General features: G+C 41.9%; 1 protein-coding gene across 3 annotated transcripts in view; it reads left to right on the forward strand.

Moving 5' to 3' along the window:
• The window catches only part of PRICKLE2 (prickle planar cell polarity protein 2), a 367,969-nt gene that overhangs the window by 174,680 nt on the left and 180,859 nt on the right, over positions 1-12,430 (forward strand). The window contains exon 1 of one of the 3 annotated variants that reach the window (XM_055259215.2): positions 10,806-11,078. The exons of the other annotated variants lie outside the window; for them this stretch is intronic. The gene's annotated coding sequence lies outside the window, so the exon portion shown is untranslated. Of the gene's footprint in view, positions 1-10,805; positions 11,079-12,430 lie in introns of those variants that run through there. 3 annotated transcript variants of the gene reach the window in all.

Genomic DNA, 12,430 nt, shown 5'->3' on the forward strand with positions numbered 1-12,430 from the left:
TAGGGATAAATGATGTCTTTGGATTTAACTTATTTTAGTTAATAGTTGCTCTACATTCCTCTACCTCTGCTGATCATTCTAGGAAAGGCAAATTCTTGAAATTCTTTTGTTGCTCTTCCAGAGGAGGGCAGAGTGTTCAACGGGCAATGGCAATGTAAGGCTTTCTTTTGGAAACCTCCCAAATTCCGTCGCCTAACTAGGAGTTCAGTAACTGGAAACCTCAAACTTTATATCCAGAGGGGAGCAGCAGCAAAGAGACTAAAATGCAAAGAGCATTGAGACTTTATGATTGGCAGCTTTTGGCAATTGTTCATCACTTGACCCTGAGAGAGAGTACTCTCTCCCGTGAGTGACTACTGATACATTAATAGTTGTTTAAATGCGAGCAAGTTGCTCCAAGGCATTCAATCTAAGGTGGATTTTTGCAGTAGAATGCGATACCTCTTCTCCCCTTGTTCAGAGTGGTAAGTGGGGAATCTATGGCCATCAATTAGTAAAGACTGAGTGAGTGTCTACAGTTGGCTTAGCGTTGTTACAAGCATTGTGAGAAATTCTAGAGAGCCTTGAAGATGTGACCTTTGTCTTCCCAGCACTCCTTTTGCAGCGGGGAGGGGAGGAGAGGAACAGATCAAAAAAACAAACCAAAAAAAGCTCCCCAAAGTGAAAAGCCATGCAACCATTCAGGAGATAGTCAGTGGTAGACAGGATAGTAGTTTATCAACATGAGACATCACATAAAGGGGAGTGTTTGGGGCAGCAGTTTCAGAGAAAGAAAATGAGAGAAAGAGAGAGAGAGAGAGTGCACACAAGAGAGAGCCAGTGGATTCCCGTCAGCATGGCCACATGTGGTGTACACCTCCAAAGTAATGTGCCTAAAAACAGAGGGCCAAAAACTCTTTCCACAACTAGCAAGAAAAGAGGCATCAAGATTGAGGCCCAGAAAATGCAAATACTGACACCTAGATTCCCTATACATACACGTTACCTCTTCTAGAAATGCTCTAAGACCTTGAGAGGCATCTGTTTCCCCTCTGTCCTGGAATGTTTGCTTTTTCAATTTAGGGGCAGTCAAATTTAGATAATATAAATATTTCAATTTCCTCCCTCTTTCCCTCCCACAAATGTAGCCAAGAGATTCTATTCAGTCTTTAGGATTCATTATCAATTTACTAACCTACTTAATGATATAGTGGAAAAATAATAAATATATTAGTTGGGTTTTGAGAAAGCTTTAAAAATACAATTTCTAGATCCTGTTCCAAACACAATAAATTTGAATTTCCAAGAGTGAGGCCCAGAAATCTACGGAATTGTCAAATTCCCAGGGTGGTTCTTCTGTCGACCGTCATAGTCAAACATTTAGAAATGGATAGAATGGATGGTACATGGCAGTAAGAAGCAGACTGCAAATCTGTAATATCTGCACAAGTAGGGATGATCTAGGTACTTGCCCTTGGTACTGATTTGTTTATTGAAAGGCTGAAGGAAAAATTTAAAAATGAGCAGAACTGCCCTTAAAGTCAGACACCCAATTACCCAGCTGTAGAATAGACAATGTAGTGAGAGATGTGTAGAGGAAAAAGAAAACACACACACACACAAAACACAAATGAAAAGAAAAACAACTGGCTGGGTGCGGTGGCTCACGCCTGTAATCCTAGCACTTTGGGAGGCCGAGGCAGGTGGATCCCGAGGTCAGGAGATCGAGACCATCCTGGCTAACACAGTGAAACCCCGTCTCTACTAAAAATACAAAAAATTAGCCGGGTGTGGTGGCAGGCGCCTGTAGTCCCAGCTACTCGGGAGGCTGAGGCAGGAGAATGGCATGAACCTGGGAGGCGGAGCTTGCAGTGAGCCGAGATTGCACCACTGCACTCCAGCCTGGGCGACAGAGTGAGACTCCATCTCAAAAAAAAAAAAAAAAAAAAAGAAAAACAACTAATCTTAAACAGGTTTTGCTCAACAGTTCAGTGTTTATCAAATTAATATGATGTTGAAATCATCTATTGGGAACGAGGAGGGCATAAACCCACTCCACCCTGCCCTAGACAAATCATGCTTGAAGGTTTTTATTACTAAGACCATTGTCAAACATAATAAAAAATCAAAAGAACAGTACAGGCCAGGTGCAGTGGCTCACAGCTGTAATCCTAGACCTTTGGGAGGCTGAGATGGAGGGTTACTTAAGGCCAGGAGTTTGAGACTGACCTGGTCAACATAGCAAGACCACGTCTCTACAAAAAATTTAAAAAATTCGCCTGACGTGGTGGCATGTGCCTGTGGTCTGAGCTACTTTGGAGGCTGAGGTGGGAAGATGGCTTGAGCCCAGATGTTCAAGGCTGCAGTGAGCTATCATTATGCCACTGCACTCCAGCCTGGGTGACAGAGTGACACCCTATCTCTAAAATAAATTTAAAAGAGAGACCTGTACAATGCATCTCCACATAACAGATTTAACAATTATCGAAGTCTAGCTACATTTTCTTCCTATGTCCCAATTTCCTGTTGCTTGACCTCCCTCCCTTTATCCCACCTTCCTGCTTCCTTCCTAAATGTTTCAAAGCGTGTCTCAGATGTTGTGTTATTTTAGCCTTACATATTTAAACATGTTTCTCTGGAAAGCATGGATGTGTTCTTACCTAACTACATCTCACCTGACAATATTGACAATAATTCCTTGTTCTTGTTTAATTGGATGTCACATTTTGAGTGGCTGGGGTGGTAAAAAGGTTTGAAACAATGTCCCACAAGCAGCACTTAACAGAACCGAGTTGCTAGAAGACAAGGCTCAGGTTTGGAAGGATGTTGAGTGCAAGAGGGGCTGGACTTGCTCTCTGTGGTCTGCAGTGGAGGAATGCCGGCTTGTGATGAACTGCGCTGCCTCAGGAGTTTGCTCACCTGGAGGGTGGAGTGTGAGACACTGCAGAGAGGTTTGACATGCTCATTTTGTGGATATTTATCAAGTGCCTGCTATGTTAGATACTGAGGATGATGTGAACAATAAGATAGGTGCAACCTCTTCCCTGATGGAGTTTTGGATCTATAGCACTGTTTCCCAAAGGGTGAGATGGGTGAGGGGGATGCAGGGTCAATTTGATAACTAACATTGAGTTCTATGTAGTTACAAACACTCTCTTTTCAGTCTTCCAAACCTTGTAAGGCATCAAGAAGGAGGTCTCGTTTGAGAGTTAGGGTTGACACACCTCTAAAATTTCATCATTTTCCTTTCTAATGAAGAAAGAGCAACTTTAGGTTCACAGTTTTTAGCAGGTAACAGTACCTTATGAAGTATTTTTTGAGCAATTCATTAAATATCTTTATAAGAGCAAGCAGCAAGTGAGACAACAGGCAAATATTTAATACAGGAATAATTAAAACCAAAATGTTACGAGGGATGGTTTTAAGTTTTGGGGTTTTGTCTGTTTGTTTTCGTTTTCCACTTTTTATATTTGCATACAATAAAATTAATTCTTAGTTTATACTTGCATGAGTTTTTGCAAATGCGTATAGTAATATACAGTACGCATAGAGTAATATACTGTCATATAACCACTCCTACACTCAGAATACAAGTCAGTTCTACCACCTTCCAAGATTTTCTCGTGCTACCTGTATGTTTATAGAAATTTCTGTCCCCCCAGTGCATTTTAAATTCACGAGCATCCTCACCTCCCATCCCCAACTCTTGGCAACTACCGATCTGCTTTCTGTTTCTGTAATTGTGCCTTTTCTGGAATGTCACATAGTGCCTCTTCTGGAATGTCACATAGTGCAGTCATATAGTATATAGTAATTGTGCCTTTTCTGGAATGTCACATAGTGCAGTCATGTAGTATATAGCCATTTCAGTCTATCTCATTTCATATAGCATAGTATATTTGAAATTCATCTTTCTCATTGCATCTGTTCATTTGCTTTTTTTTTTTTTTTTTTTTTGAGATGGAGCCCCTCTCTGTCTGTTGCCCAGGCTAGAGTGCAGTGGCAAGATCTCAGCCCACTGCAACCTCCGCCTCCCAGGTTCAAGAGATTGTCTTGCCTCAGCCTCCCAAGTAGCTGGGATTATAGGCACCTACCACCACGCCTGGCTAATTTTTTTGTATTTTTAGTAGAGAAGGTGTTTCATCATGTTGGCCAGGCTGGTCTCAAACTCCTGACCTCAGGTGATCCACCCGTCCTGGCCTCCCAGAGTGCTGGGATTACTGGCGTGAGCCACCACGCCCAGCTTTATTCATTTCCTTTTAACTGCTGAGTGCTATTTCATTTTGTGGATGTATCACAATTTGTTTATTCATTATAAATAATAATATAAGGTATATTCAATATGACAAATGACAAACATGGTACTTAGTGAAAGCAGATTTAGCAGATACACTGAAGGTGATATGCCAGTGACTGAGTTTTGGGGGGGATAAAAACTAGTCTAACAAATGTATGCATTACAGAGTTGTTTGAGTAGGCCATCTTTTAATTTCTTATCCATACCTTCAACAGTGCATTTGATTGAAATATAAATATGATTCCTGTTGTCTTAAGTCAGAATATACCTTTTGGGTTTTTTTTGTTTTGTTTGTTTATTTTTGAGACACAGTCTCACACTGTCGCCGGGGCTGGAGTGCAGTGGCGCAGTCTTGGCTCACTGCAACCTCCGCCTCCTGGGTTCAAGCGATTCTCCTGCCTCAGCCTCCTGAGTAGCTGGGATTACAGGGGCCTGCCCCCATGCTCAGCTAATTTTTTGTATTTTTAATAGAGACAGGGTTTCACGCTGTTGGCCAGGCTGGTCTCAAACTCCTGACCTCGTGATTCGCCCCCATCAGCATCACAAAATGCTGGGATTACAGGCGTGAGCCACTGCGCCCAGCCTTGGTTTGTAAAGTAACCCAGGATCTCCAGAGCATCCTTTTCGTAATCTCCTAACTTATTTTAATTCATTCCCTCCTTCCTTGCTTCATTTCTTCTCCTCTTCCTTCCTAGCCTCCTTCTCACTCTGTCTCCTGTCCCTTCCCCCTAATATTTCACTGGAGTTTATATAACTGAATTAATTAGACCTATTTCTCAAGGAGTTGGTTTTCCAGAAAATTCACTTTGCAGTTGGCATGACAGAAGAGCTGGCATATTAATCAAATGCTACAATTTGTTCTTTGTATCTGAATGAGGCTGAGGTTGGACTTAACTGCTTATCTGTTGTCCGTTTTTACCGTTCTGTCCTTTGCATCCAAGGAGCTTGGATTGGATTCTTCGTGATTGGACTGAGTGATGGTTGTAAGTGTTGATAGATTGGGCATAGACCTGCTGAATGGGGACAAACCCTATCTCCTTAGTTACTGTTATGGAGTCCCCAGGATATAAAGTGTCTGTATGAAAATAAATAAGAGCTTTTCTTTTCCTTTGTTTGGCTGATGATATCTATACCATTTAATAGAATAAAATGATAAAAATCTTTGTCCTTTCTTAAATAACATGTGAATTGCTGTTTTATGTATTTATTCATTTTGTGTTTCTGAAATATATTCAGTTTATAGACATTTCTGTCCCTCAATGCATTTTAAATTCTCAAGCATCCTCAAATTATGTATATTGAATATAATCTTGTATATGTGGAGGGGGATACGCTTTGTAGCTAATGGGGAGATCAAAGTTACTAGCTTTCTCCATTTAGTCAGCTTGTTGCAGAATACAAAGGCTGCTCAAGGATTTGAGTTCATATCTTAAAAGCTCATCAGAAATATTCTAAGCTATAGATTTTTTTCTCTCTCAGCAACATTTCAGATATGGAGGTTCTCCTCGGTTGCCCTTGCAAGTGCTGCTGAATTTAAATGCCACAGGAAAAAAGAAAGATCTGTTCTGTTTTTTCATCTGTGGAATGAGGGGGTTGGACTAGATGGAAGATGTCAAATTTATAGCATTAGTGCTGTCACTCCTTATCCATCCACATGACAGACATCACTAACCAATCATAGCGTGCTTTCCTGCCAACGCAGCATGACTTCTTGTCAAGTCAGCACTCCAGGAAGCCACTACTAGTCAATTGATGCTAGCCCAAGACGTGAGATCTATTTCCATTGTGAAACAAGTGGTGTTTACTCCCAGGAGTATACTCAAGATGGTTACAAAAGTTAGGTACTCATTGGACAGTAGAAGGAAGAATGTCAGAGTGCCTTGTTCTTCAAGTAAAGAGGATCTCCAATTACTACATTTTATGCTCCTGAAGGCAGGGATTGTGTTTTAGTCTTGTTTCTCCATGTATACCCAGCCTACATGGTAAATATATCTCATAGTAGATACTATATAAATGTTCGTTAAGTAGTGCACGAAGGAATTAATGGAAGAGCATGCCCTTGCCCAATTCTTTCCTCTCTAAGACTTTACAGTTCAGTGCTTCTTCCAAAGGGCAGGCACAACCTTTGCCGTTACTGAATTTCATTCACTTCAGTTCAGGCAATTCCTCCAGGTTGGCTACATAGCTCTGTGTTGTTTGTGTTCTTCTCCACCAAGCACTGGCACAGCCCAGCAATGATTGGCTGGACTTTACAAGTTTCCTCTCTGTCATCACCATCATTCACAGACCTATTGAGTGATGCTGAGGAGGGTCCATTTAATCCTTCTCCTGTTTGACGCTGAATTCTTTCAACTTGATGTGTAATTGGGAATCTGAAGGTTTAATGATATGAACAAGAATTTTGTCACAGATTCAAGATTTAACACTGGAGAAAATCATTTATTTGACACTTAACATAGGTAGCCCTTATTAGTTGTATTTTGGGAAGTAGATTTGAAATTATTTTATGGAAAAGACTAGATCTGATAACTGTATTTTGATGATGATATGTCTTTCATATGATAGATACTCAGTAAACAATTTATGTTTCTCAGGGTAGTTTCATGAAAGTAGACTGAAGTCTCTGTCTTTAACTGTTAGAAGAGAATCATCTTTGAAAACAGAAGCGTTTTTTTTTCTACCCAGGCACTGGATTTTGTCTAATAATAATATTGGATACCTATTTAGTAGAAATTAATTATGGGCTAGGCACTCTGCTGCATGCTTAATACATATTCTCAAAACAGCCCCAAGACTAGTGATAAGAATTCCATTACAGATGAGATAAATGAAGCTTGGAGAAGATACACAACCTGACCAAAGTCACAAGATAATAAGTGGCAGTACTAAGGTTTAAAGGCAAATCTGATTCTAATCTTCTCCCCTAAAGACACCAGGTCCCTCATGGCAGATGTGACTTCCTGCAAGAAGCCTTCCCTGGGCTACCACCTCTCCCTGCAATGCTAGTTGAGACATTCTTCCTCCGAGTTTCCATAGCAGTGTCTATTCCCTTATTATGATGTTCTCCATTGTGTGATAGCTGCTTCTACCACCAGAGTAAGATCCCTGAGGGCAGGGACTTGGGGCTTTTTGTTTTGTTTTCTGTTTTTTGCTGCTTTTGTTTGATGGCTGAATAAATGCATCTTTCCCAGGAGATCTCTGCTACTTTTCCCTGGGCACCTGGACACCATAAAAAATATAAAGCGAAGTCTTCAAGAACATGCTATTGTTTTGTATTCCTTATATTAGGGGATGAAAAATTCAGGAAAATAGAGTGCAGCTTCAAATGCGGGATGGCAGAAGTTGCCTCTCTTCTGGACTACAAAGTGCCTTCTGCTACTTACCACTGTCATTACATTATCACACCACTTTATTTTTCCCCACTTCAGTTTTTTATTAACTGTTGTTTTTTGAATAATTAATACTTGCAAATGTTCTATGTTTATCCTGTTTGAGATGGCTTGTGCTTCTTGAATGGGAGGATTCATGATTTTTAAAAATTTCAGAAAATTCTCAGCCATTATATCTTCAGCTATTGGCTTTTCCTGATTTCTCTGATCTGTCCCTATGCGAGTCCTATTACACAGAGGTTGGGCCTTCTCATTCTATTCTCTTTATCTCTTTATCTCCCAGATATTTTTCAACTTTTTATCCTTTTGTGCTTTATTTGCGTAGTGTCGTGAGATCTACATTTCTCTCTTTAGTAGTGTCTATTTAACCTATCCATTGAGTTTTTAATTTTAGTGGATCTATGGAGAGGAATAGTCAGCATGTCTTGTTCTTTTTTAGGGTTTCAATTTTAGCTTCGGTGTTTTAAATCCTTATAAACTTTCTCATTCCATGTTCCTTTTCAGAATTTCAATTGTTTTATGACCTGTAATTCTTGAGCCTCTTATTCTTTTATTTGTTGACTTGTAACATCAGTTTCTGGATGTTGTATAATTTACTGTTGGGATCTCATGCTTGTGGGTTTGGTGGTAGCCTGGGTTGTAGAAGTGGCCAGAGAAATCTTCCTTTGTTTCTATAAGGCATTCCTGGCATGTCATGAACAGGACCAATTTTAATATTAATTTTTTTAGTCACAGCTTCCTGATTTTGACTTTTGTTATTCCTAGAATCTCAAGAAAGACACAGGCCTAGGATTTCTCGTTCTCAGTTAAAATATTTCCCTCTCACTCACCATACAGGTAGAGACAGACAAGTTTTACCTAGCTAGTTGTCAGTTTTTCCAATCTATTTGTTCATTGAAGGTGCAGCCCTCAGTGAATACTCTTGGCTTTCTACAAAGGTCTTGTAACAGCTTCCTGCTTCTCTTTGTCCCAAGGCACTGTCTGTCTCCTGTGTGGGCATTACAATCCTCGCCCCTAGGGAACCAAGACAACCCTTTTGTCTGCCACCAACCACTCTTCCCTCTCTCTAATAGCCACAGCATAACTTTGCATGCTTCTTACTCTTCTTTTTAATTACCTCTTTATTTCTTGGTATTTTCCTGTTTTTTTTTTTTTTTTTTTTTTTTTTTACATAAGGTCTCATGCTCTCACCCAGGTTGAAGTACATTGGTGCCATCATGGTTCAATGTGGCCTTGAATTCCTGGGCCGAACCAACCATCTCAGCCCCCTAAGGAGCGAGGACTACAGGTGCACACCACTGCACCCAGTTAGTTTTTTATTTTGTGTAGAGATGGTGTCTTGCTATGTTGCCAAGGCCGATGTTGAACTCATGGCTTCAAGTGATCCTCCTGGTGTGGCCTTCCAAAGTGTTGGGATTACAGGCATGAGCCATGGTGCCCAGCCTTCCTTTCTTTATTGTGAGTCAGCTAGGCATTTAAAATAATTTTTGTTTTATCTAGCATGTCTAGGTATTTGAAGAGTTTGAATTTTCAGGTTGTCATCTTTTGCTATTTTGCCAGAACCAGAACCTCATTACAAGCTCATGGTAAAAGGTTCAAATAATATACAATGACATATGATGAAACGTTAGTGTCCTTATCCTCTTAGATCTGCCTAGGCCTCAAATCACCTTGTCAGTAACAATAACATTTATCATTTTCTTAGGCATAGTTCTAGAAGTACTTTTTGCATATACAGCATATGTACGTGCAGATACGTAACACATGAAGATGTTTTGTGCAAGCAGAAATATGTTTTACTATCTGCACTGTACTTAGCAATGTATTGTGGAGCTCAGTGCATACTGGTGCACTTAGTTCTGCCTCTTCTTTCTCATGGCTGTATAGTATTCTATCATACAGATGTATCATAATTTACTAATGTCCCCTATTATTGGATAATTATGTTTTCAGTTATTTTGATATTATAAACTATCCTGCAATAAACATTCCTTTACATATGTCTTTGCTTGTTTATCAGTTAGCATAATTCACTTCGTCTATTTCCTTCTCTTCCTTCCTCCACCTGCCACCACTATGGGTTCCTTGTGGTCAATGACTTTATCTTTCATTGATGATCCTAGTACCTGGCATGGGGCCTGGCACTGAACTGGCACTTAATTCACATTTGTTTCATTAATAACTGTGCTCACTACAAAGTCAAATCAGCAGTCAGACTCAGTCCAAATCTCCAGCAAATGTATTTTAATTGCAGTAATAACGACAGCTATTGACCATTCAGTTTTCTGAGGTGATTGACTGAGCACCTCCTCTGGACCAAACATGAGCTCATGAAATCTTTACTACAACCCTATGAGATGGTAAATTTCATGATCATGCTTTACAGACAAGGAAACTAAAATGCAGGTTACCTACCTGTAAGAGGGAGAGTCCATATATGAACACAGTTTTGTGTGAAATTAATGCCTGGCCTTTGGACTACTCTCTTAATTAACAATTGTACTGGCACAGCCAACAAGGGACATACTTCCATTGTTCATTCTTTCGTGTATTCATTCATTAAATCATCAACAGACATTTACTGAGAGCTCACAGGGTTCCAGGGTAGGGAGTGATATGTCTTGATAAAAACATTCCTACCTTGGTAGAATTTACAGTGTAAAGGGAGTGACAGATTAAGCAAAAAAGTGAAAATGTGATGAGTGGCTGGAAAGCGACATAAGCAAAGGCTTTAGGAGCGCCAAGAGCAGACAGCCACGAAGGCCTCCAGTGTCTGTGATAAAACTTGGATGAGCCTTGAAGGACAGCAGTGGGTTGAGGGGAGCACAGGAGAGGTGAAGCCTAGGAGTCCAGCATGCCCCCTGTTCCTTGTGTGCGTGGCACAGTAGAATCTTTCTCTTCCAGCCACTGCCAGCTCTCAGGACCTCTGGTCTGAGGGCCAGAGAGCCTGTGTCCTTCTGCTTTTGAAAGGTGGCTCAGCACTCCATTAGCCCTTTCTAATTTTAAAGTAGGAGCTCCCTTGATTGAAATCTCAATTTGGGAACAGGCCTAGGATTGGCCTGTGGCTCGAGATTTTCACCAATAAGCGGAGTGGGAGGCGGGGAGGCGTCCCTTTAAGCAGCCGGGAGGCAGCCCAGAGAGCTTGGAGCTCCTCTCCCCAGGACCTGAGCGATTTTCCTGGATCCGGAGCTGCGCACAGAGCAGCTGCCGCCCCGGGAATGTTACCCCCCTTGTGCGGAGCCCCTGCAGGGCCCCCTCGGGCTCCGGGCAGTTGGCTGCCGACGCCCCGCTGGGTTCCTTAGCTGTGGCCGCTACCCCTGCCCCTGGATCTCCAACCCCCTTTCCCCGCCTCCCCCCAGTTTCCCGGGCCGGCGGAGGCGCCGTAGCGTCGGAGCAATGCAAGGCTAAGCCGGGTAAGTGGCCCCCCATAGCTGGGGAGCACGGAGGGGGGCGCAGGGGCATGTTTGCTCCTGGTTTCAGGAGCTCCCCTGAAAAAGGGGCCTTGCAGCTGGAGAGTAAGCTCTGGGAGAGATGCGCTTTGCCACCCAGACGCTGGGAAGTCAGGAGCCCCGCGGTGGGGACCTGGTGAACTGAGGGTCTGAGTGTCAGCCACCTTTCGTGCAGCCACTTTATTAACCAGCAATAGTAATCATAATATCACGAGGGGCTTTTTAAATAGCCTTTATTCTCTTAGAATGCATTTTCCCCTAAATATTTAAAAGGTATTTACTGTTAATGACCTAGTTATTTTCTGTTCAAAATATTTCTTAACCTCTCCAGGAAGATCTACTTTAAAACATGCCTTACTTCTTCGACATACCTTTATATTTTGAGCTTATATCCCCGAAAAGATAAAAGTTGTTTATTTTCCCAGAACTTTAAAAATCTATTTCTGGCAGGGCGCGGTGGCTCACGCTTGTAATCCCAGCACTTTGGGAGGCCGAGGCGGGCGGATCACGAGGTCAGGAGATCGAGACCACGGTGAAACCCCGTCTCTACTAAAAAATACAAAAAATTAGCCGGGCGTGGTGGCGGGCGCCTGTAGTCCCAGCTACTCGGAGAGGCTGAGGCAGGAGAATGGCGTGAACCCAGGAGGCGGAGCTTGCAGTGAGCCGAGATTGCGCCACTGCACTCCAGCCTGGGCGACAGAGCAAGACTCCGTCTCAAAAAAAAAAAAAAAAAAAAAATCTATTTCTTTGCTTTTTGGTGGACTTCGGTAATGAAGCAACTCTGGATTTGTTAATGTGTTCTTTCTGAATTGGGGTAGGTGGAGAGGGCCCCTTTCCTGGCCCTTCCTAGCTCTACATGGGGGACTGTATAGTTTGGAGATGAGAGAGTTAATTCTTACTGTCCAAGTTACCAAATGCACCCTCTCAGATGCTGGAAGAGTCAGGATTTGGTGAAGGTTGGGATTACAAATCTGGGGTGCCTGGGCAGCCGTGCCCTGGGAAATTTTAAAACCAAAATAATCAGGAAAGATTGTGGGTAGGTGCTGGGTAAGATTTAAAAGATGAGGTTTCAGCTCCCCCCACCCATCTGTTCACTTGTGTGTACCTAAGCAAGAGGTTGAGAATCGAATGCAGAGGGTCAGAGTTTACTTTTTTTTTTTTTTTTTTAAGATGAGGCAGCTGGAAGACATGCCTTCCAAAATTGGAGCAGAGTCTGATGTGTGGATTGCCAAATTCCATTTCCGCCCATATTAAATTATTTTGGCTTCTAGAAGCCCTTATTTTGCTGGGCTGGCCTTTATTTGCATTTGTTTAGG

The sequence above is a fragment of the Symphalangus syndactylus genome, chromosome 21, assembly GCF_028878055.3.
Source record: "Symphalangus syndactylus isolate Jambi chromosome 21, NHGRI_mSymSyn1-v2.1_pri, whole genome shotgun sequence".
Taxonomy (NCBI): domain Eukaryota; kingdom Metazoa; phylum Chordata; class Mammalia; order Primates; family Hylobatidae; genus Symphalangus; species Symphalangus syndactylus.